The sequence below is a fragment of the Chaetodon trifascialis genome, chromosome 6, assembly GCF_039877785.1.
Source record: "Chaetodon trifascialis isolate fChaTrf1 chromosome 6, fChaTrf1.hap1, whole genome shotgun sequence".
In the NCBI taxonomy this organism is placed as follows: Eukaryota; Metazoa; Chordata; class Actinopteri; order Chaetodontiformes; family Chaetodontidae; genus Chaetodon; species Chaetodon trifascialis.
The window spans coordinates 23,425,915-23,452,138 of NC_092061.1; the positions used below are offsets into that span (position 1 = coordinate 23,425,915).

General features: G+C 42.5%; 1 protein-coding gene across 4 annotated transcripts in view; it reads left to right on the forward strand.

Moving 5' to 3' along the window:
* arvcfb (ARVCF delta catenin family member b) overlaps positions 1–26,224 on the forward strand; it is a 209,428-nt gene that overhangs the window by 24,294 nt on the left and 158,910 nt on the right. For all 4 annotated transcript variants that reach the window (XM_070965209.1, XM_070965207.1, XM_070965211.1 and 1 more), the window contains exon 2: positions 21,431–21,515. The gene's annotated coding sequence lies outside the window, so the exon portion shown is untranslated. The remainder of the gene's footprint in view (positions 1–21,430; positions 21,516–26,224) is intronic.

Here is a 26,224-nt window from a genome sequence, read left to right on the forward strand (position 1 = left end):
CTAAATCAATTATCTCCTCAATGACATCTTTCTTTTACTCAACAGCAAATATGCTGAGACATCTTGGCATCTCCACCATGCCTTTGCGGTCCTCTGTGTCCGTCACCTCTCCACCTTCTTCGTCTTTTAACCCTTCTCCTCTCTTTCTCTCAGCCTCACTTGTTGCCATAGTCACCCTATCAACTGCTTCCAGCATATGGGAGGTGATCATGTTTGAAATGACATAACTCACTAAGATGAAATCTTGCTGCACAAGGATTTCTTTCTTCGCACAGTGCAGGGATTTGCTCTCGTGCACAGTAGACACTCTCTCTGCCTTCACATTTCTTGTTCCATACTGTAACTCTCACTGTAGATTGTCTTAGATTCTTCTGTCACGCTCCATTTTCTCCATCTCATTTTTTCAGCTCTCTTTCAGGAAAGATTTCCATGTTCTGGAAGGTGTCACTTCCAGGTTCAGCAGGTATTTTGTGAGAGGGTGGCTTCCTCATAGAGGTTACTTGATCTGTTTCGATGTAAGGATTCATGATGAGCTTAGCCAGTTGCAAAAAGTGGTATCAGATATGTCCAACAAAGGGAGGAAATATTTGAAGGTTTTAAAACGTGCCTGGGATATTTTGAACCTAACGTTTTTTGGGCAATATTTTCCAGTTTCTTTTAATAATCTTGAACACTTTCCTCTCCAGTGGAGGTCTGATGATTATAGTGTTGCTGCTCGGCTTAGAGCCCAGGCCAAACTGACAGGTGTAGGAGTGTTAGAGAGCCTTGGTGGAGTTAATTTGGATTAACTGCCTTGGCACTGAATAGGAGGAGTTTTCACAGTGGGCTTTATCTTCAACACAGTTCTTCACGCAGGATTCAGCCATTCTGTGAGAAAATCCTAGACCTGATGGGTGGGGCCCAGTGGGTACCTCCAGCCTCTGATGATTATTGTGCTTCTGTCCCAGACTGACACGATTCAAGACTTGATGAAGTACAGCTGTGCCAGTAATAGACTCATTGATGGGGAGTGGTCATAGCTGTGCTCTGTAACTGACTTGCTCTCCAAAAAATCTCCAACTCCCACACTCCCCAGGTTTTTAGTGTGTGTCTTTTCTTACATGGGGCCAGTAAAGCCTCGACAGCTCCTTGGCCCTGAAAGTCCATCCGTCCGTTGCTAATGAGGCAGAGTGAGTGAGGCTTGTAGCAGCCACTGACTCACCTCGCCCGTATGCACTCCCTTGAAATGCCCACAGTTACTTTCACCTGCATTCCTGTTGGCCGTGTGCCTGTTTGAATTTGGTGATGCATGGGACTGTTTATGAGCTGCTATTTTAGGAGGTGCCTCCCTGAATTTATCATTACTGAGATCAGTGCGATACTGCTGAACTGGTACAGGCAAAGGCGATAGTGTGCAATCTAAAATGCGGCTTTGCAATCAGTTAAACCTGCACTGCTTAATGTTTTTGGCCTCTTGGGGGCAGCAGAACAAGCTTAAAACACATTTGTATGCAGTTTGTTATAAGAGTAAGAAAGTGGTGGTGTTACCAAACAGTTGCCTATTTATTAAGCAGACATGTAACAACAAATCCAATATTTACTGTCTTTTTAGCTCTATTTTGGTCTCCACCGTCTTTGGAGGGCAATATCTGCCTCTGTAGCAGATAAATGCTCCATATGTTCACTACCTAGTCACTAACTTTGTCTGTCTGCTGTGTGGTGCTGGACAGGTAGCCTACAATGTATTTGTCTTTTTTGTAGCATCTCTTCCTAACTTCCAGTATACCTTCTCAAATGCAGAGAGGCTAGAGGGAAAAAGGAGTGCAACGGGAGGAAAATAACAGAAAGCACTGGTGAATTCTGAGATCAATTCGAGCCTGAGCTGCCACACAAGCACACAAAGGCACACACTGACCACACACACAGTCACTCGTTAGCTAGTTTACAGCTAATGTGTTTAGAGCCAGTAGATTTATTGACAAGCTCCTATTGTGGCTGAAATCAGGGCAGAAGGGAGTGGTAAGAATGAACCAGAACAGTAAAGTTGAGGCCATAAAGGGAAAGAAAATGAGCTGAAAGTCACTAAAATGCTCCAGAGCTGAGGGGAACCACAGACTTGATGACAGTTCTCTGGGTTCACTGCAAGTGACACCTTTCACATTAAATATAATCACTAAATCTATTATAAACAAAATGATATTGATTAGTGCAGCTTTATAGTTAATGTGATACTGATTAATGACATTTTACAGGAGTATTGTTTCAGAGGTGTGCCACTCAACATAACAGATGATTTGCCTTTCCAATGAGATTTACAACCATGCCAAAGCTGCTTGTCCCATTAACACTGACTTATTTCAAATGCTACACAGTTTACAAGCAATTATTTGCGAAACCCAAAATGAGTGATGCATATAGTTTTGATCATTGAATTTGAATGAGAACTGCTTTGTCCACCCACTGCTGTGTATGCTGATAAACAGCTGGGCCCTGCGATGCTGCTTTACGCGCTCAAGAAGACATCTGGCAGCTCAACTGGTTCGACGCTGTATTCAGTGTGTCCTGTGCATGTAAAGCTAAATTGTCTTTTGAATTTGTTCTAATATTGTGCGTGAGGGCAAGATGGGCCAGCAGGTTGCAAATCATTCACCCAGCATCAGTGCTGGAAACCCATTCACGATCTCTGCCATCTGGAGCATCTTAGTCACAAGCAGAGTTCATCAGTCGCAAATATGCGATAGAACATTTGTACTATTCAGAGTCAGGTATGTAACAGGTGTTCAGTGGATTAACAAAGAGAGAGGGAGAGAAGAAATAGACCAGATATTCAGAAATAAAGGTGTCAAAGAAGGTAGCAAGATATCATGGTTGGCTCAGATTATTGAGTTTACTGCTAAGAAAGAGTTATGGTAATTTTAAATGGTTTTTATGTAAAGTGATGCAGGGATGCAGCCAGTCTTTCTTATGAGGAAAGACGTGCAGATATTGAAGGGTAATGGTTGTAATGTATCTGATATTAAAACATTTTTGTAGCTCGTAGTGCTGGGTCCATTAAAATATTGAATAAATGTTGAGAATGGGATGAAACTTCTGTGCAGGTGGATGATTCCTATTATTACTGCTGAAGCTTTGGTGCCTTCATTTATGGATTTGAGGGGCTGATTGAAATTTCAGCGGTCAGACTATAAACTCTAATGTAGAAAGTGTGGACTTCAAACCCCCACACGGACATGTGTTACGAAACATGAAAATGGTGAAGGGTATGAAAAGGTTTTAGTGTTGGAGAGGTGGTGAAATATTTGCAGCATGACTGTTTCAACCCCTTCAAACCAGATATTTTAGCTGTTGTTTTAGCCACTGGTTTCCTCTGAGGATATACTTTTGCTGTTGAACTTGGAACAGACCTCTGCATATTTCTAGAAGAAAAACACAGAAATTTTGATGTATGTTTTTCTGGAACTAATGTAGTGTAAGCCGTTATACTTTTCCATACAGTGCAGAGTAATGCTTTTTTTCATTTAAGATAGTGGCTGTGACATTCGGTATGTTTACATTTAGATGATATCTAAAGCAATGTTAACTCAGTTTGTGGCTGCAGTCTGTCTGCATATGAAGAAAGTAGCCTTTTTTTCCCGCTGTATTTCATCCTGGATGATGGTAATGAAGACAAAGCAGCAGTAAACATGTCATCAACCAGCAATGATGCATTCACCCCATGGGCTGTTTTTCAAGGAACTCAAAATTGTGGGAATCATGTGGCGTGCAGTGGAAGTCCTGCATATGTTAAACAAATGAAATACCTCTGAAACTCTTTTTGACCTTTAAATTTAATGCCCCTCAAGTCTAATCAGTGTATTTTGTTGAAAAGTGTAGTGTGATCACCCCAGGTTGTATTACTACTCAGTCAGAAGTGTCTGAGCCTCATTGATGTAGAGATCAATGCACAAACAAGCAGTGAATGGACACCAACCGTTGTCTGTGTCCCCGGCCATGTCAGAAAATGGTTGTTGCTTCCAGACGTGCATGGCATGGAAATTGGGACATTCCAGCAGCAGTAGTAAGATGATACAACAGAAAAAGGACTATAAATATGTTTAATGTGAGGTAGATTTTACAGTTTTTCTCCTACTCCCCCCCCCCCCCCCCCCCCCCCACACACACACACACACACATACACACAAAAATGGAGTGTACTGGTTGTCCTCCATTCTTCTCAGTGGACCATGTGCCCATCCAAGAGCTTGTCACTCATCCTGATGAGTTGTGTGTTGAAACATTTTGGAGCCAGCGGCTTAGGTAACCTGTATAAATAACAGACACTGAAGCCAGCACCGAAACTGAGATAGAAAAACACATCAGCTCTCAGAATTGTATTTTCAGAGCGGTTAGTTTCTCCTCTCTGTACTCTCAGCACTGTTGCTTTGGCATACCTGTGCTGTAGCCATTGACTTTACCTTTAAGGATAAGCCTGGCAATATTCTTTCTTTTGTCAACAGATCCCATGAAAAGCAAAACCACATGTGTCGCAAAAGACTGATATATCTTATTCTCTGTGTGCCATAGAGCTCCATTGTTGTCAGAAACACATTAGTGAGCCACAGTGCTGCTCCTTTATTACAATGGAAACAAGCACCATAGTCTATTTTAAGTTGATCCTACTTACAATACAATGTGTGGCTCTGTTTACTCCTGTGTGAGTGGGGTTGCTTGCTGAAAGACTCCTTCCAATGAAAGTCAAGTTTTTAACCATGTTAACATGTCCATATGGTGTTTTTGATATGCTACAAGACATATCATGAGTCAACGTCATGGCTGAGCATTTCTGCCTTGAGACTATACATGACACTGAAACAAGGGGTATTGGAAGAAAAGCCAAGGGTAGCTACATATCGATATTTTGGAAGCTATGTTTCACAATGACGTGTTTTGTTTTTGGTAGTTGCAAAAGGAGAAATGGTGAGCCTTCATGTGTTACCAAAGGATCTGAATATAGAGCCAAACTCAGCCTGCAGTAGCCTTTTTCCAGAGCAAAACTTATATTGAAGCCTGACGCTGTTCCATCCATTTATTCTGAGGACACAGCGAGTGCGAGCCAACATGTTGATACTTTTTCTCGTATTTTATTCATTGAATGTGTCAAACAAATCTGCAGTGTGCTATATAATGTTAGCAAGTTAGCTCAGGTGGCACGGTGGAACAGTGGAAACACTGTCGCCTCACAGCTAGAAGCGGTTTGATTCCCGCGCTGTGGGCGTGTCCTCCACCATGCCTTTGGTGCCTGCTGTTCAAGGAAAGGGGCCTTTCTGTGTGGAGTTTGCATGTTCTCCCTGTGTTCACCTGGGGTTTCCTCCTTAAAATGTACCCCCACTAAAAACATGCAAGAAGATCACCACCTGACCAATGGTGACAAATGAAGCTGGGTCCCCGGGCGCCGGTCGGCTGGCAGCCCACTGCTACTGGTCCGCCGCGGAGGAAGGACGGACCAAGAATGGGTCAAATGCGGAGAAGAATTTCACAAGAAGCATGGCGTGTGCAGGTTCCCTCCATAACTCTGCATGTTGTGTGTTAATGTGACAGTAAATAATACAGTAAAGGTTGTCTTCAAACGTTAACCTGCCAAGATGCCGTGATGATTCAAGTGACAAGACATTTTCTATGGCTCAAAGGTGTTGATGAATAAATTTAGGGCAAACGTTACTCAAAGCACTTTATCAGCTGAGCTGCTGATGAATTTTATGTTTGATGAGCAGAATCAAAGCTGCAGGTCAGCGGTGGAGGGGTGGGTGGAGACAGAGGCAGGGACGTATGCTATGTGGTGGCAAAGGGGGGAGAGATCCAAGCCAACGTCATCCATGATTTTTTTTTTTTTTTCATGGAAAAAACTATTATTCTTATAGACAGAGATGAATTTTTAGGGGTTTAATCAAGGCCTGGGAGCAACATTTTTTTTACAGTGCCCAGCTTTAGCAAGTTGTTTTGTCTTTTTTTTTTTTAAATTATATATCTGAATATTCATGACTTGATTTGGAACATTGTTGGTCCTGATCTTATCATAGGATTTATTGACAAAAGCAAAAATACAGAAATTTGCCAGCCTTATTCTTTAATTTATTGTTCTTTAACAACCAACCAAATTGTATCAATATTGTAAAAGTATTGTAGAAATATTCAAGTTATCAGATTACATATACTGTAGATTAGCTGTTATCAACAGAGCTTTAAATGTGGTGGTGATGATAGACTGTGTCACCTTGTTAGACGCCTCTGAATAATATTCAGCTGCATGATAATATGTGTTTGTAGCAAGCACACGATTACAAATCCTGTGTTTTCTCTCCGTTAGGCACTTGTTCTGTATATATACTCTTATACAGACACTGTGGATATGTGTCTGCATGTATTTCTGTGTGTTTTTGGATGCATGAATGAGAGAATTGCTGAGCGAGTGTCTGACTGAGCGAGCTAGTGAATGAACAAATGAGTGAGCAAGCAAGTGCCTGAGCAAGTGACTTAGTTGAGTGTGTGGGTGAGCGACTGAGCAAACAAGACAGTGTTTGCATGAGTGTGTGAGTGAGTGATTCATTATTATTGATACAGTGTGTTTTCTCTCAGTGTTACTGTAAGTGTTACGGCAATGTGTTTAATGTTGTCTGGCAGCCAAAGGTCTGCAATCCAGTAGAACAGAGCATGTTGCTGCAATAACTGGTGTAACAGTGTGAGTAGCTGCTCTGCCCACAGCTCTTAGCCTCACTACACGCTGCAGTGATCTCTGCTCACATCCCTCCTCTCTCTTGAGAGATGCTTGGTTCTTCTCGGGCCTGTGCTAGATCTTTGCCATGGATGACAGGGCAGGGGGAGCAGGATCCAGGGAAGGCCCTCGTTCCATCACCTGACTCCCGCGACTCTAATGGGGGAGTTTATGCAGCCTTCCTGACACTGGCAGAGGGAATTTGCTTCGTTTCTGCTCTGTTCGATATGCAAAGTTGGCTGGTAGAAGTGCCAAAACGCCAACTGTGTGAAAGAAGTGTCGGGTGAACACAGCATAACTTCAGTCTTGGGTGTTTCTTCCTTTTCTCGCTGAAATCAGTCTCTCTGCTACTATTATTTTATGCATTATAGTAAAGCTGTAATTTATTTTCTTATGTATGTTCATATATACGTTGAAAAGGATCTCTTAATGTTTACAGCAAGGTAAAACTTTGTCACTGTTCATACAGACACCAGACTATTATAAGACAGATTTAGTCTTTCAAAGTCTTTGAAATCAATATATCCGAGATCTGAGATGAGTTTTTAGCTTCTGGAGCAGTTTGGTAGAAATTGATGTTAAATGTTGCGGTTGAGATTTGAGATTTTACACATAAGATGTCACTTGGACAACCTGAAAACTTCCTGCTCACACCGAAGGAATGGCAGTTTCAATGTCCAATTATCAGTTTCCTTAGAAACAAAAAGGCACGACCACTGGACCGCTTCAGAATTGAATCTTAGCTTTTAAAACAACATTGAAGTATTAGTACTGTAGCTATTGTTGCAGTCCTACTTTTTTGGTCTTCACTAAGACCTCTAAAATCCGCTAACATTTCCAATGTCAGTGTTTTTTCCTTGAAAAAACATCACATTTTCTCTGAGAACCACAACTTGACCAGTTTTGACATGGTAATGAATGTTATCAGAGATGGAGGTCTTATATATTCCTTTCATCCTCTCAGGTCTTTGCTGGATTACACATCACAGCGTGTTCAGTATGATCTGGGAGGATACATACACAGCCTCCCTCCAGAGCTACATGCTTCCTGGATCTCCAGGGGTCTCTGTGGTGCAGCGGAGAAGCCAGCCGACTTAGAAATATGAACTGCAGCCTCCTCTGGCTCTTTAAAGCTTAGTCAGTGTACACACGGACCCATTTGTTTTGGGCTCGCTCTATAAAATCTATTACAAGACCAGTTGTGTGTGTTTTCACCTTGTTTTTTATGGTTTGTCTCCGCAGCATGGGCCAGCGAGGACAAAGCAAAGACAAGCACCACTGTTCTTTGTGCTATATTGAACTTGGCATGCAAAAGCAGGGATTTTGAAACTGGAGATACTAGAGCTGTGTGTGTTGGGGGTTGAAAGTCTGTTCCACAAGCATAAAAAAATCATGTGAACACACATCAGATGCTTCACATTCCAAGCAGGCAAAATATGTTGGACTACCCTGAGAAATCCTCCTCACGTTCAACGCTGCCGGAGCTACGTTCGATGACTCTGCAACATTAGCAAGATAAGCTGACTAATTAGTGTTAAACACCTGAGCTCCAACAATAACACCTCTCTGTTTCTTCCAGCCATGATGCAGCAGCAGAAGGAGAAATCAGAGCTGCCTCTCTGCCTGTGTGTCAGAATGCTTTCACACCCATAGAGGGCAGCTGCGCTCTCCACAATCTCTCCTCTTTGACTAATAGAGTAACAGACACACACATACGAGGGAGAGGTATAACATGAGTTATCTGACGAGGTGGTGTGCTTTCCTGTGCGACTGGCATGGCTTGCTCAGAGAGGGTTCATTTTACTTCTGTTTTGTTTATGGCTTCAGCCTATTGGAGTGTGTGTGAAGCAGCATGCAAGTCCCTAATGAAGTCAGGCGTCTGCCAGAGACAATACAAGGGTTTGTTTTGATGCTGAGTTCTCTCACACTTACTTTGTACCTCCCTCCGTCTCCCTCTATCTGAATCTCTCTCACTTAAAAGCTTTTTAAAAGCCATCAATGTGGCTGAGCTCGCAATGCAGAAAAGCAACCATTGACTACCGCTGCCTTAAATGACTGCGGGTAACGAATCATAACTCAGTGAATGGTCGATTCCTGACACCGAGATGTTCAATGGTGGCTGAAAAATAAAAGACAGCTCCTTGTAGAGCATTGCTACAGCTGAGCTGTTGTTCTCTGGCAATAAAGTTGGTTCAAGAAAACGACTCTTTTAGATGTAATATGTTTTTGTCGAGCAGCAGCGGCAGAGAGGGGGAGAGGCAGAGCCAGAACTGGCGTGAAATCAGCTCTCTGTAGTCAGGTTCTGGCACACACTGGACTGTAATAAACCAAACTGTATCACATTAACACTCAAGGTCCTCCATTAATGGGCCCAGCTTTGGCCAGCAGGCAATATTGAACATACACTCACATATGTGTTCATGCACATACCACTGTAAGTGCCTGCTGTCTCTCCACTGACTGTTTAATTCCACGGCTGATAATTATAGCTGTTATCCGTTGCCTCTGAAAAATTATTGAGCTTGTCAGCACCCATTAATTTACTTTGTATCATAAATTAACTGGCACAGGCTGCATTTTATCCCTAACTTGCTGGAGTAAATGGAGGCAGTTTTTCCAGAGGCTAAGTCTGTTTCACTGTACTGTACATCACACATGACAGACTTTTGTTCTGCTTCCCTGTTGTTTAAAAGCCTGGAGAAAATGAGTCGGAGATAAATTAGCCACAGTTGAATGTGTGCAGCTCTGAACTGGAATGAGGATGTGTCATCTAAGCTGAGCGCGTTGGAGCTGTGGGTTTACATGCAAATGAAGAAACGATTCGCTCCTTAACCATGCATACAGTATATAACAACTCCAGAGACCTATAAAAGTCAGTTTATGTTAAATAACCTCACTTTGCCATGTAGAGAAGTTGTCCTAAACCGAGGATGCAGAAAGCATTCATCAGCAGCCGCTGCTATATGTCCACCTGTTGCGGCCACATGATTGGTACTTGAGCTAAAACGAATCATGTACCTCAATCAGCCACTGACCAGCTGCAGGACCAAAAAATGATTGATAGGCTTCTATTGTGTATTGCTCTCAGGCACCACATTGTGTATCCACACATGTCTCTCAGAATATCCGTCAATCAAAATGCTAATGCTCACTCCCTGTAAATGCTGCATGTCTCTGGTGGGTTGGGGACAACAATAGTGACCTTTATGAACCACACTGTCTATGTCAGCCTTTAGCACATCAGCACAAGTTTCAGTCAGGGTGATAACACAATTTTAAAGTCTGTTTACTTGCTGTGACACCAGCTTCAAGGAGGTCAGAGGGCGGCCACAGAAAAGCACCCGTTGAGCGCAGGATTCAAGCAACTTTCTTGATTTTCAGAGACATTTTAGCAGTATGGAGACTCGTCCTGGGAGTAAGAAATTGAGTGAGAGTGTAAAGGTTAGAGGTGGGGTCCACCCTGCACGGGTCACCAGTGTATCTGCTTCAGCTGACCAGCATGTCTTTGGACTGTGCTAGAAAACCAGAGCACTTGAAGGAAATGCACACAGACCTGTGGAGAACATGCAAACTGCACACGGGGAGGCCTTAGCTGCCACTGTGCCACCCTACCCTCACTTTATGGCAAAGTAAATTATCCTTGACATCTGGAGCGAGCTCAGAGTAGAGCAGCTGCTGCTTCGCATCGAATGGAGCCTTGTTGAGGCGGTTCAGGCATCAGATCAGGATGCCTCCTAGGCACCTTGCTTGTGTCCAATTGGTAGGAGACGCTGGGATAGACCCAGAACATGTTGGAGAGATTATATATTTCATCAGGCTTGGGATCCCCCGAGGAGCTGGAAAACATCGCTGGGTAGAGGGATGTCTGGACTACATACGTAACCCGACATCACCAACCCAGCTGGGAATATGTGGCTGAAAATGGATGGATGGATGGATGGATGGATGGATGGATGGATGGATGGATGGATGGATGGATGGATGGATGGATGGATGGAAGGAAATTAATGTTTGCGTCACTGCGAAATATGTGGTTCTACTGGTGGTCTACTGGTGGTGACTACTCGCAGATGTAGCTGGTGAACTGTTGCTGACAAGCTAAATGCTAACACACTAGCTCGCTGGGAACATGGAGCACCAGTTCGTCACAATAGCTCTCAGAGTCGAGTCTCCTTCTATTCTCTCTTTAAGGGAATGTTTCCAGGGGTGGGTCTAGGAAATTTGCAGACGGTCGGCCAGACTGGACATACAATAAAAATTTAAAGCCTTGTTTCTAGGAAACAGCTGTATATTATTCTTAATAAAATTGTTTGTTTGGTGTAAGAAATGCCAAATGCACAACTTTATGTATTCTGATATGAAGTAATACCCATTATTATAACCAATATAGAGACACAAAGAACAACATGACTCATAGAAAGGACAAACTAACCATCTATGTGAACTCAATGAGAAGCTGCAGCTCCTCGGTTAGTTTCTCATTGCTGCTGTCAGTGATGATGTCTTACGCACAAGTCACTTTTAATCTTTTCAGTCTCCATTGTATGCAATAAATGTACATTAACAGTTGAATTTCCTCAGCGCAAAACCTAAATATGCAGAGCCCCAAATTTGCTGTCAATGGCAGGTGATGTCATTTGTAATTAAGGCTTCTGGAAACACTGATGTGTGCAATGAAGCAACAAGTACAGTCATTTATAATACAATTCAATATCAGTATTCCATTATCACTGTCCTTTATTATTTATGGTTGCATTCAATGAGTCATATATATACTGTCATGTATGCAATAATACTATTCTGTTCATTGCATCATTACATATACAGTAGGTAGTGAAATTGTAAACTCTGTAACATTCCCCTTGACAGAACTGAGCGGAATATTTTTATTAACAAGAGGAAATTGTGTTTGAAGTCTGCCTACCCTAACCCTAACCCTCAATAAAAAAATGTCCTGACAGCTCTGATTGAGTACAGTTGCTATATTATTCCAAGAGAGAAGCTATAAACTTAGCAGTCTGGCAGGTAGAAAGCTCTGAAGGATTGTTAAATTCTGCTGTTTTGGAGGATTTACATAATGAATGAATGTACAGTGTTGTGAGGACCACACCTGTCTGAAAGCCTGCAGATGAAGTGCAGGTATCATTCACCACCCATTTGACATTGGCTGCCCTCACTGTGTTAAAAGCTGTATGGGCATTGGACTCTATAATACATGAATGAATTGTATGGCAAAATTAAAGAGGTGTTTTGTTTTGAGGTGTTTGTAAAAAAAATGCATCCCCATGGTTTTCAATCATGGTTGCAACAATATTGTGACACACCAGTATCAGCAGGTCGGCTTGACTCCTTATATTGACTCGTTACATTTCTAATAGATAGACATTACTATTCTGATACATTGACTTCTAAGCCACCTTGTGTTCATAGTTCTGTGCATACTAAATGAAGGCATCTAAGCCATTTTAAGGATTTTTTCATGGGAAAAACTTCTGAATATGTGATTTTGATAAACAGAGATGAGTTCTTTTTTGACTATGTGTTACTCATGTGGCCATGGGAGTCATCAAACTGTGCATCAGATATCTGTGAATGGCACTCAGAGGATACAGAATGGCCAAAAACTTTGTCACACACTCCTGAGCCGCAAGCACAGCGCTTATGATCATCGTTGGTGGCTGACATGAACACCAACATAGAGCCAGAGGAGTTCAGTAAACTTTTGAAGTTGGTTTAACGCAGATTATTGAAAGGATTATTGAGTACCAGGGGTGGCCAATTAAATCCTTGTTGATCTTAGATAATTTATGCAATCCAATACTTCAGCACAAACATGAATATCTAACATTACACCAGATTTCCTTTAAATGCTTGCCTTGTTTGGGTTGACAGTAAGTGAACAGTCCTCCAGGATTTGGATGGATAAACAACCACAACTCTTGTTTCCAGAGAGAAGGAGAGCGTTGATGCTGTTTGACAGCAGCACAGACAGCCTGCCACAAAACTCCCTCATGTGGGAGAACCACAAGATGTCCACTACTGCTCCCCAAATCCCTACCAACACTTCCATTATCCCTCTCTACATACTTATTCATACGCTTCTGGTCTTTCTCTCCTTTTCTCCACTGTTGTTTCTGTTCAGTCTTTTTCTTCCACTGTTCTTGTCTCCATCTCCTTCCCACCATCCCTCATTTTGGATTCCCTGTTCTGGCAACCTGCAGACACTGTTTAAATTGGATGCAGCTTGTGTGGCAGATACAACACCGACAAAACGTGAAAGACGTGATATTTATTTCTCCGCCTGCAAACAGACAAGAGTGTTACATCCTCGCTGTGGTGGGGTGATGTTGGGCTGTTAATGAGCCATAGTGAAAGGAATAAACAGGTCTGAGTGTGTGTGTGTGTGTGTGTGTGTGTGTGTGTGTGTGTGTGTGTGTGTGTGTGTGTGTGTGTGTGTGTGTGTGTGTGTGTGTGTGTGTGTGTATGAACGTATTTGTGTGTGCATGCTATTGCAGTCCTTTATCCAAACTTGTGAGGCTCATTATCTGAGCAATGTGCTATGATATCTGAAAAAAAGTAAGACAGCTACTGTGAGACATTATCTTCTGTACACCTCTACAATTTAGCCCACTTTGCTACACGGCAAAGGAAGTTATCGTTGAAGTGACTAAAACTTCACAGCTAACTTTGAGCTGTTTGGCCTATTTTCTGTCTACCTCTCCCATCTTTCTGCTCCCTCTCTCTCGTTGTCTTCTCTCTCTGCTTCCATCTCGACAGCTTTCGGCCTCCGCTCTGCCATAAAGAAAAAACAAAACCCATATTATTATATCATTTTATGAGCCGAGCAGCCTTTGTCAGTTTATCCACCTGCTGCAGCGCAGAGCTGATATGATTCAGCACAATGTGCTTTGTTTACCTTTAGGTAATACAGTGGTTTGGGCTATTTATGCAGCTTCAACTTTGGAGACTGTCAGTCTGAATACCAATCTGCTCTGTGGCGTTGCAGTGCCCCTGCCTCTGCATGGGTATTTATACAGGTATTCACCTCTGCATGGTCCCAGAGTCAGATATATGGCTGAAGGCTTAAATAGATGTTAAGAAGGTCTGCACTTGCACGTTCTGTTGGGAGAATTCAATATGCTGTAACTTTGTTGGGTGTGAACAGAGAGGTGCAGCGGGTCCAAGGATATAAATGTTCCAAAATGCACTGACTGCACAACATATTCTGGACATGATACTGAATTCACAGCCTCTTTTGTGCAATTTAAAAATCTAACTTGCTAAATCTAACAAGCGAGCAAAGATGTTGCAAGGGAAGTCAATAGAGAATAATGGCTTTTACCCGAATTCACCTCAACTTTGTACTCATATTCTCTTCATTTGTACGTTTGTTTCAAGACTCCTAAATGACTGTTGAGTCTGAGTGTGGAAACTTGAGACAAATTCCAATCAGCAGGGGTGACATAGCAATTAAATATTGAATCTTAAATGTAAGAAGCCAGACAGGCTGGGTGCAAAGGGAGGGGTGAGTGTGTGAGTGTGTGAGAGTGTGTGAGTATGTGTAAAAACTCGGGGACAATACAGTACATTTTTGTTTGCATTTTTGAGTGCCACAGATAGGGGGTCGGGGCAGGGAAGCGATTCCATGGAGCATTAAGTCCGTCTGAATGGGTTTTCACTCTGTCACAGCACGCTGCGCTCCAGTTTTATAACAGCGTTGAATCACCATTTCCATTTCTCTAATTCTTTCCATCTTTTGTTGCAGGCAGCAGACTTGGCAACAATTGTTTGACACGTTGCTTGTGCCAAAGAAAGCTGTGTGTGTGTGTGTGTGTGTGTGGGGGGGGGGGGGGGGGTGACTGGCTAATCCATAAGCCTTAATAGGAGACTGCTGCTTTAATTCCATATCAAGTGAAAGTGTCCACATTTCTGTTTGCTTGTATCCATTTTCCAACCTATCAGAGGTGAGATTGGAGGTTAAATGGAAACCCTGACAGCACTTTTGATTCAGCTGCTGTCGGATTCATTCAAAATGCACGCCCTGTTTTTCACATTTGTGTTGGGATTTGTGAGACCCCAGAATCAGGAAATTATGCACAAAGAACTCTGATAATTTAACAACAGAAAAATGGAATGAGTGTTTTGAGGATTTTGTGCAACAGCAGCAATAAGCTTCTTATTAATCTGTGCACCCAAGATAGATGAATATTTTATGTCTGAAGATGGAGCAGGAGACAGTAGGTCATAAAGTCAAACATAGACGTACCTGTATTAAATTTGTTCTATAGTTTGAAGAAATTGGATCCGCAGTCTACAGAGAGTCATTTTTACACTGAGGGAATCACGCCAGAAAGTTTTTCACTTCAAAAGCATTGAATCCAGCCTTTGAGGCACTTTTACTAGTTTCCATTATGCTTCGGCTGAATTATTTTTGAGGAAAATCAATTCCATCAAGGTGAGCTTTGGAAGCGGTGCTTTAGTATTAACATTCATAAGAATATCAATCAGCCAGCCACTCTGGGTGGGTGAAAAGACACAGGAACAAAAGTTCTGATGGTTTTTCCTTTCTCCCCAGAGGGGCTTTAATTCTGGTTGTTTCTCCTTAGTGAAATCCAGTAAGACCCTCTCCTCCCCCACTCCCCCAGCCTCACTATCCCTTGATCCCATTAGCATTGGGCTCACGGGACCTCTGATCAACCATGCAAGGTCACTGAGTCACTGACAAAAGACAGCGGCTAAAGTGATCGTTTCTTGGCAGCAGTGGTCCAGTAACCTTTAGATAAATGATGGTGTGAAGCTCTGGAGCCTCATAGACAGTTAATGCAAACTTTAATGGATAGTTCAACATTTTTGGAAATAGCTTGTTCTCTTTTTTGTGCTTAGAAATAGATGAGATGTTATGTATTACTATCATGTCTTTGTGAAGCCAGAACCAGGAGAGTGTTAGCTTAGCTTAGCCTAGCTGAAATAAATAGCTAGCCCTTGAAACCCCAACTTGTCGATTTTCAGTTTTTGTATGAATTAAATAAAGATATAAATGCGTTATATAGTGAAATGGGAGGCAGATTTTGTTTTTGTTGGACAGAGCAAGGCTGTTTTCCCCTGCTTTCAGTGTTTATGCTAAGCTAGCTATTTTATCATATGGCCATGAGAGTGGTATCATTCTTCTCATCTAACTCTTGGCAAGAAAGCGTATTTCCAAAATGTTGAAATACTGCTGTAGTCATGCTGTCATATCGTCATTAAAATGTTTTAAAGCAGAATTTAAGTAGGCTGACTAATAAAAGTTAATGCTCAAAATGAAAGATGGTAAGTGTCACTTGTGTATCACAGAAAATAAAGAATGCTCGTTGACAAAGTTTACAACTTTGGCATGGATTTAGTCATTAGCCCTCTAACACTATTCATATGGGAACATGAGCCTTCTGGACAGAATCACATCTGTTAACTCCCCCCCTCCTGTCTGTGTGTGTGAGGAGTGGTGTCATTGATAAAGAAGCCAGATCTCCCTGCAAATGACTTCCACGTTATGTCATCTGTCAGTAGAAATTAACCTCCAGCCACTAAGTCTGAAGAGGTCTGAAGCCAAGCTCTGCTGGAGCCAAGAGCTGCAGACAGTGAGGATAATCAGGGGAAGTGTTGCTCAAAGGCTAGAAAAAGAGAGACGCTGCAGGTTTGAATCCTCTGTCGTATGGGAAAGTCAGAGCAGTGAATGTGCAACGTTAACGGCCCTCTGTCCAGTAATAAGCAGGGGTCTTTTATTTGAAATTTTGTGTAAAAATGACCACTCACTCTCTATCTGATGACCGTGGTGAAAAAGCCATGAAGTCTTTCACTGCGCAGTGTGTTTTCAGCTGTGCACAGTCTCCATCACCACTTGCTATGTGTGTTCCTATGGTAACAGAGAATATACTCCCTGGCACTTGAAAATAGTGCTCATCTTTTTGCTCTGTCAGTCATGTGCTTTTGCAGCGGAACCCCTGCTGATGGATCTGGATCTGAAATTTCTACCATTAAATGCTAAGTGTTTCTTAGCCACTGCTATGAAACTAATGAAAACAGGACCGTTGCTCACAGGCTGTGCACTGTGAAGAAATCAGTTTAATTCACTTGACAGGGAGGCTGTCTTTAGGAGAGAGGGCAAACAAAATTTACACTAAATGTTATCAATATTGGGCATATTGTTTTCAAGGTTTTTAAGACTCTTGAAACAAATCATTTGCTTTTCTCTTCTCTCTCAACTGTCCACAATCTGGACGTCATTTTGTTGTCTGTCATCATCATATGGGTTTCACCAACGAGCCTCCCAAAAAGTGCCCCCACGCAGCCAGCCAAATCCAGGGCCCATATGGTCCTGCCTGCCCTCCCTCTTCCTCTCTTCAACCAGCCTCTGTTCCCAGTAGGTGATCAGACACACATGGCAGCATGTTCAGGGCCAGGGGTTATATGTGTCTACAGGAATTTGTGGTATGGCTGTTACTAACAGTTATTTTCTTTGTCGGCTGATTCTTTTCTCCATCGGTTAAAACCAAGTAGCAGCACATACTTATATTTGGGAAGTTGAGAAAGGACTTCTATTAATCGGCAACAATCAAAATAATACCTATTAATTTTCTGGTGATTGCCTAATTAAGTTATCTAATAAGTCTTTGAGCTTTAATTTGTGGTGCTGTGGAGTGGTGTGGAATGTGATGATAGAGGATTGTAAAAGAAATTATTCTTTTTCCAATAATTAGCGATTATACTTCTAATTGCTGGAAAAAATAGTTCTGAAACAATTTCTTACCATTACAATTTCAGCATAAACTTAGCAATAATTAGCTGGTGCTGGCGTTAACAGGGGTGGGCTGTGGCTACATGCTGGAGTATCCTTGGGCAAGATACTGAACCCCATCGGTGTGTGAATTCATATGTACATCACTTTGGATAAAAGCGCCTGCCAAATGACTAATTGTAATTGTAATTGTAACACTTCCACTAAATGTCAGGGTGATGCCAAATTACCCAGAAACCTGTTTCCTTTCACAATCCCCTGATGAAGGCGATTGTGATAGAAGTGTACTCACGTAGAGGCAAATAGGGGAGGAAACTGAGTTATCTTGATTTTTGGAAATAAGAGAGAATCTGCTTTCAGGAGAAATAAGTAAAAATACCATATTACAGTATATTACAGTCGTGTCTAAACAGCGTATTTTGCAGTCTCAGCAGTATAGGCAGGTGGTGGTCCAGTGCGTCATGACGAACAATACTGAATCGAATTTATGCCTCAGAGTTTGTGCAGTGTGGCGTTCTGTTCCTGTTTGCCTTAAGACGCCCTCTTGCCTCCATGGCAGCTTTCTCAAATGTATGTATGTTAGAACAGAGTCTAGATTTTCTGTCAGACCAGCAGGGGCTGCTGGGATGTTTCTGCCCATTCCCTTTCCAGGTGCCCACCAGACTGTGACCAAGGCTGGAGCTTGGGAGTTGAGGCTGTGTGTGTGTGTGTGTGTGTGTGTGTGTGTGTGTGTGTGTGTGTGTGTGTGTGTGTGTACGAGGGGCTGGGTCTGGCTGCTGGAGATGTAGTGGCAGCCAGGCAGGGCGGGCTGGCTCCTCCGACCCCTCAGCGCTCCATCTGGACCGTGGGGGGCTGTCATTTAGGAGTGCAGGGCCTGAGCGGAGGAGCAAATTGCTTTTTAATCGATCATATTCCCAGTAAAAGCCACTCCCAGCAGCCACTTGCCTACTTTCCATTCTATTTATGGAAGCTCTCTGCCTCTCACTACTATATGTGTGCTGTATGTGCGTGAGGCAGGGAGAGAGACATAAAACGAAACAGTCGGGGGGAGTTTTGTTGTCCACTTCAAGTCAGTAACAGAATCATGTTTTCCACTCTTCCTCTTAAGACTAGCCTTGTGTATGGGTATATTTTTGCTCATTAAAGTCAGAGTACTGCAAGGACCTTGTAATACTCATGTGGTTATAGATGATATGAAGGCTGATAGCAAGCTGTTTTGATAGCAAGCTGTTCCTTTGTATTTGCAAAAGGCAGTGATTCCAGGGCAATGAAACATGAGCATCAGACACTGCTCCATTATCAACAAAAAGAAAACCCTCTCCACCATTAAACACCGCACAGCTACAGTCAAACATGTCATATTCTTTTATAGGAGCCCAACAATGCTGTAATGTGATCGTTTTCCCAGCTCCGGTTTCTTGCATCTATTTTGAGTCTGGTGCCCAGTGTTGAGTCTCACACTAACATGCACTACTGTGCAGCATGCGCGGGTAATAAATTATGACTCAGTCCGATGCCGCCACTGATTGTTGGATCCATTTTCTAAGATGCCATTGTTTCAAACTAATCTGTCCCTCGGGGGCTCTTGAAAAGGAAGTTTAAGTCTGTATTTGCTTGCTCTGTAGAACAATTTTTTTTTGTTCTTTTCATAAAGCATTGAATCATCCCCTTTGTAAAAACTCCCCCCAAAACAGCTTGAGCTGTAATAGTGTCACATAAAAGATCCTGCAGAATGAGCAATACCAGTGAATGAGGCCGCTGCTTGCAAGCACTCCTGTCAGTTTCCCTTTGCAGGCCTCCCAGGAATTGTAAATGTCGTCACATTCTCAACAAGACAGCTTTTTGCCATTCGCTGAAAATTAGTTTTCGGGTGTTCTTTTCTTTCTCTGCAGTGCACCGGAAAATGTGTAACTATTTAATATGACTTTGTAGAAGCTGCAAAGGCAGGACCTCAATTAGAGGATTGCACAGTTTTGATTATTTGGAATCTTATCTTATCTTTATGTTGGCTCTGAGAGCTCAATGCACTGCACCCAAAGAAAAAAAAAAACATGCAAATGGACAAAACACAAGCAAATGAGGAAAAAAGGTGCATCAATTTGACAACCACCAAATACGGCTCAATTAGTAGAGACTTAATTGAAAAGAGCTTTATTTGACATAGTGCATATTAGGAACGCTGAAGAAATATGAGAGGAGTCTTTAGCAAGTAGACGCTGTAGGGACGCCATTATTTTAAAGGGGCAGTGAAGGAGTGAAGAGCAATGGCTGAAGATGTGGAGGGATGAGGTGTGGAGCGCGACTTCTGATGAGCTCAGTGGAAGGACTCGCTGGATGTGACGAAAGCTGGAGATGAATGGGGTGGAGGCGTTGATCTGACACTGAAATGGCAGCTGACAGCAGCAGAGAAAGGAAGCGGTTTTCAAGCTTGACAGCAGCGATAAGATTGACTCAGAGGCCGTTGCGAAATCTGATTGGTTTAGCTGGAACGGCGAACGCTCTCAGCGCATTGACTCAAAAGCAGGAAAAGGAAAAGAGAGTATATGGAGAAAGCATGAAGCTAGTCGTCCTGACTGAACTTCAGCTAAGCTTCATCAATACACTAAAGATTGAGACACTACAACCAAATACAGAAATGAGCTTCAACCTATTTGTATTGTTGTTCTCTATATTTACAGCCTGCTTTGTGACACGCTGTATGTGCTGTTAAATTGAAGATTCCTGAGAATTTCTTCAACTGTGTTTTATTTGTTTTCTTGTGTTTCGTTTATCTGCAGTGCGCTGAGCTTTCACTACTACTGTAGAATGGTATTTTATTAGATGTCTGCAACATCTGGCGTGCCTGGATTCTCTCTGATTGTGACCTTTCGCATGTTAGCTGTACTGCTCAGCGAACACAGTCCGAAGTGAGAGGCAGAGTGAATTAAAGACCACAGAGCGAGGAGAGTCGGAGGAGGGGTGAAGAGGTACGGCAGGTACTCAGCTGGAGGCCCTGTATTCTCTCTGCCAGTATCTTGTTGTGGTCTTGCCCCTTGACCAAACAGGACATGATCCTCACCACCCCATGCTGCTGCCTGGCTCGGCTGCCGTCCACATGCAGCATTCATAGCCTTTATTCCGATGGTTCTCTGTTGTTTAGCTCCCCTGCTCTCCGTGCTTTACCACAAAGCTTCTCCAGCATCTTTCCTATTCAGACTAGTGGCAGACTGATACAGTCAGCACTGGTCTTCAATTATAAATCTGTTAGCCGCCAGTCAATACTGTCAGCTTCTGATATGCTGGAGCCTCTTTTTTAACCACAGCTTGTCAATATGTTGATGCTATTATTAATGTACCATGCCTGGCCGGGGAAACTGCCTGCAAGGGTTTTACTCAGCTGCTTCAGGATGGCAGTCTGTAAAATGCAGTGCTGTAATTATAATATTTAATATTAGAGGGGAACCCCCCCACCCCCTTGTACAAATATGCTCAAAATGTTCCCCAAGATGTAAATGGTAATTGTGGAAATTTAAAATGTTTTGCTAAAAAGTCTCAGTAATTGCATGGAATGGAAACAAATGCTAATCAATCAGCCATCACTAATGGAAGCTAATTGTGACAAATTTTCATGGAAATATCTCAATCTGCACCGGTAGAATAATCCACTTCTCTACTGGCCTTCTTCATGCTTTGTGTAGTCAAAACACGGATTTAAATGCACAGTTCAAGCCAAGCTCGCTAATTGGCTAGAGTAAGCCCCCCAGGCTAACTGTTTCCCCCTGTTTCCAGGCTTTGTGCTTTGACTGCTGCCGATAGCTTCATGGTATCAGTCTTCTCATCTAACTCTCAGTTAGAAAGTGAATGAGTATATTTCCCAGAGTTTTCCTTTTGATGCTTGCATTTAATAAAATTGCACAGAAGTCTAAAATGTCTTGCACTCTCTTTTTCAGGTGTACCGTCTCAAGTGTTGCGGCTCTGGTGTAATAAATGTCAACCTGTCCTAATATTTGTATGGGTCTCTCTCCTCAACCACAGGTGAGTTCATCCTCTTTTCAAACAGGTGTGTTGTGGTTTACTGTTACCAGTGAATGTGTAGAACAGGTGCTGCACTCACAACTACGCAGTGGTCAGACCTTATTCTCACTTACATGACATGAGGTGGTTTAATGATGGCCTTATAAAGCTTCAGAGTGAGGAACAGATGACTTTGGTGTCATGTTTCATTGCAGTGAGTCCGACAGTGTGGTATGTTTAGAGGTGAATTTCAAAATGCTTGACATATTGTTGATTTCTAGCTTGGATTGTCTGAGTATCTTATACCTCTTTGGTATGAAGGATCCCAGTCTGCCATTGAGAATAAAGTGAATAATCTGGTTCTTTGTGCTGCTAAGTCCCCATTTACATCCATAAAACAGAGTTTTAAAGCAACAGACACCATCTCTGCTATTCTATCCTATTTTGGGATTTCTTTCACAGATCCTAAGTAACTGCAGTGTGTGCCCGAGATCTTTTCAACAACTTTCTTGGGTTGCCCTTGCTTTCATTGTCTTCCAAAGTACTGATGTTCTTATTTCAAAGAGAGAAAGTTTCGTTGCCACCTGACAAACAATTCAGGCGTAGATGTTGGTTGCCCAGGAGATGTAAAGTGAAGTTGAACCAATTTGTGGAAGCTCTGTTTCCAAAAACCCCCCAATGCAAAACGGTAAGCCTTTTCTTTGGTCACTTCGACAAGGGGACTCTCTTTAGCGGCTGATTTACGAGAACACCGAGTCACTACAGTATGTTGTTCCTTTTTGCTGCAGAGGTTAATCTTGTTTCTGGCAGCTTAAACCGGTCATTTGCGTAGTTTGGCTGAAGAAAAAGTGGAACCCAACTCCAGGTCATGTTTTGTTTCTGTCTTGGTCTTGTACTTTTTGTTTAATGGGACTGAGCTACTGCGCTGGCTGTTCTTGGGGGAGCAGTACATCAGCAGAGCTGCATCTGTGCTCCTCAGCCAGGAGTTACAGCCTGGCCTCGGATGAGATATCAGCTTTAATACTTGACATGAGGGGAAGATTTAAAGACTTAAAAAAAAAAAAAAAAAAAATCACACAAAATTGTGAAGACAGCCAGGCTCCGACACATAGTTATTGAAGGTGCTGGGACAGGAGATTAACCCACCTCCACCACCTCCTTCAGGCTATGCTTCTCCCCTGGTTGGGCCCTTCTCTACCCTCCCCCTGAGAGGCAGAGCTGCTGGGACGGAGCCACTGAGCGATTCCTCACTATCATCCTCTGCCTCACTGCCTCTTAGCATTTTACAGTGTACAGCTAATGTTGTTAGTTTGTTTTTATGATTTCATGTTTCATTTTCTGCCTCACTAAAGCCCTAAAAACCTTCTTTTATGATTCATCAAGGTGAGAATAAGTGGCCATCTGTGGATGGACTGTTTACAGCTGATTGGCTTTAAGAGAGGTCAAATCACGGACACACACTCAGTTGCACCTTGAGCACCCTGCAATCCATCCAGGAGCCGTTCAGTGGATGGTGTTTGAGATCTTTTTGGATAAGATCCTGTGCAAATTACTTATCAAAGCAATTTATATTCCTTTCTGGAGATCTGTTGAGAGTGAGGTTGGGATCGCAGGACACAATAATTTAAATATGACTGCGTCCTATAAACGTTTCTTATGAATAATGTTAACTTTAACAACATCATCTATTCTACTCTCAGAAACATCCAACATAGCAGTCACTTGTCCATGACCTCTTCGTGGCTTCAGGTTAGCTAGGTTACACTACTTTTCTACAGTACGGTGACCGTTAACCTCTTGCTCCTTCTGTTAGTAGCGGCCAACACATCAATGCTGTTTGCATTTGAGTGTTGTACGTTTGCACAGCTGAATGGAATCTTATCCAAGGAGATTTTTCTCTTTAAATACCATGTTCACTGTGACCTTTCTCAGTGAAACTTCAGCAGCTGCCCTTCAGTTAAATATCAGCCTTTACTACACCTGCAGAACATTTCAGGAGTACAACAGATTCGGCTCGTAACCCTTACCAAGTAAATGCTGGTCATGGAATGTTAAGTGCACTGAAGTGCAGTTATCCATCCAGGAGCCCCGCCTCTCAAATCAAGGTAGTTTTATCCTTGAATCCTTGGCTCTCCAAAATGGCATCGGTTTAATTAACTCTCTGGAGTCTCTCTAAGAAAGGACATTTTAATAGAGTGGGATTGCATATTAATCTACTGGCAAGGGACCAATTATGGTTGACTGTCACTGTGCGTGCATTGTGTGGACTCATATGACCTCTCCAAACCGAAGCTCAGTGATTAAACTCTCACGTTCTTAAGTTTCTAGTTGTTGAACTTCAAAATGTAGGAAAGCAATGTGTCAAGTATCATGTATGAAGGTATTTCAGACATTTCAGCACGTTCATGTTGTAAAATCAATGTAAATTTATTGTACATGTAACACAGCTAACATACTATACTGTTTTTAACCCAGGAAATAGGGTCCAAGCTTGATAATGCAGAATTGACATAATCATGGCCTGTGACTGCCTGATCAGTGTTTACAACATTCATGGCAGTGTGTGATACCTGCTTAAAGCTTCAAATCTATGATGCTTTACTGCTTTTATTTGTCATACTGTATCTGATTGTACACTAAATATTCTGGCGTTTTGGACGATGGGCCAAACAAGACATGCACTCTGAATACACCATCTTGAGCTTTGGGAAATAATTTCTAACGTTGATCACATTAATTGATCATGTAAAAATGCTATATATTGCCATGTTTCCCTGAAAACTGTAACAAGTGGATGGAATACATTTTACAGTACAAAAACAGGTCTTACAACATGGAATGGCAAACTCTGGCAACAAGCTACCTAGCCATGGTGCTAAGGTAACAGTGTACATACTGTACAGTGTAATCGGTTCCTCTCCATGTACGCATGTTCTTGTTTCTGTATAATTGCATGATTTTTACAGTCTAACTTGGCCAGTTCATGAGAGATCATGTCTGTGCATCATTCCTTCACCCAACACCGCACAACGCAGAGTCACAGTGTTGCCTCAGTCAGCTTCAGCGGCGTCTGGCAGAGCACAGTGCCATCAAGTTATTTCTGTAGACATGTTGGGCAGAAAAACTGTGTCACAAACAGCAGCTCGCCAGCGACTAGCTAGTTAGACTTTCAGTTCCCACTGGGGTCATCCATGCTTATGCTATTTTGGATGAAAGTGTTCACCAAATGGTGTGCATTACAAGTTGGCTCAGCTCTGTCCTGCACTTCAGCTGAATGGAAATGAATATTGTTCCAGAAAGTTTTGAAGTTGCTTTTCCTGACTGTGGTGTTGAATGTGCAGAGGAGGACTTTTAATAAGGCAGCCTCAGCCAGGAGTCACACAGACTGTCTCTGAGGGCCAACAGGCCCATAGCCATGAACGCCCAGCTTTCCCACTAATGCACTACTTTATTCTCTCTCTCTCCCTGTTTCTCCCTCTCACTGACACCTTTGAGAAGTTGGCATTTTGTTTTCATTTGGAGGGAGAGGGACGGCTGGCCCACAGCCCAATGATCTGCAATGGCCTGTTTTCCAAATAATTAAGATAGAAGAGAATTTATTAAAGCTAATGATACTTTTTATAGTGCAGATACACAGTCATTCGGTTTTGTCTCCAGCCTCTTTCACACTACATTTTTTACATGCATAATAAGAACAGTTCCACAAGAGAATTGGTACCCTTACTGACATTTAGGCCATGTTGCCTTTGAAATGATTTCTTGTCATGCAGTCCCTAAGCTTCAGGAAGTGTTCAAATATTGCTTATTACTCATTTTGATTCATTCAGTGTCAGAAGGAGCCTGAGGCCACTGTTTATCATTTTATGCGCTGAGGGCATATTAATGGGCCAGGGAAAATGACTTTAATAAGTTAATGTACACCAAGTGAGAAGAGCTTTTTTTTTATGACTGGAACTGGCAGCGTGAATTGGTTGAGACAGAGGGTGAAATGAGTTTGCAGCCATGCAGTCAACTCCAGTCCACAGTCGAATTTGCAATCTTTTAAGGAAATTAGAGGTTGTAATGATGAAGCCTTCAAGTTCTTCCTGTCTGCATTTACTTCAGTAATGAGTCTAACCGTACTCATAACATGCCATTCCCAGCATTTCATCCGCTGGCAAAGCACTTACAGTGAAAAAGAGGTTTATAGCCTCCTTAGAAGATTGCTGGAGGTGTGACTGGTGTGAAAGCGATATTTGCAGAGGCTCCAGGCATGAGTGTGGTTGCGTTCAGTTGTAGCTCTGACCCAAAGTTCCTGTGTATTTGCAGCACAGTCAACCTGCCGCTATAAATATATTCCTGTTCTGTCACTGGTACTACATTAGACTAAAATGCTTTGGGACCAACTGTCCCATTTCAGTGGAGTTGTTTGTATAGCATTGAGGCATATGTTTACAGCTGCTCTGAGTAATAATTATATCCTCCAGAGTAGCGGTAAGAGAATGTGCACTTAGCTCCAGTGGGCCTTGCTTCATGGGGGGCGATTGTGGGTGTTTTATTAAACGATCATAAATTATGGTGCCACCCCAAGAGGTCTGTAGTCCACAGTTGTCACATACACAGACATTGTCACTCTGTTGCAGTGTCAGTGATTACCCCAAGCTTTTCTTCAGAAAAGGTTGCTGTCCACCTGCACTGTTTCTGGTTTCTCAGTCATGAATCAGAATATAGAAAAGGGTTAATTTCTTACC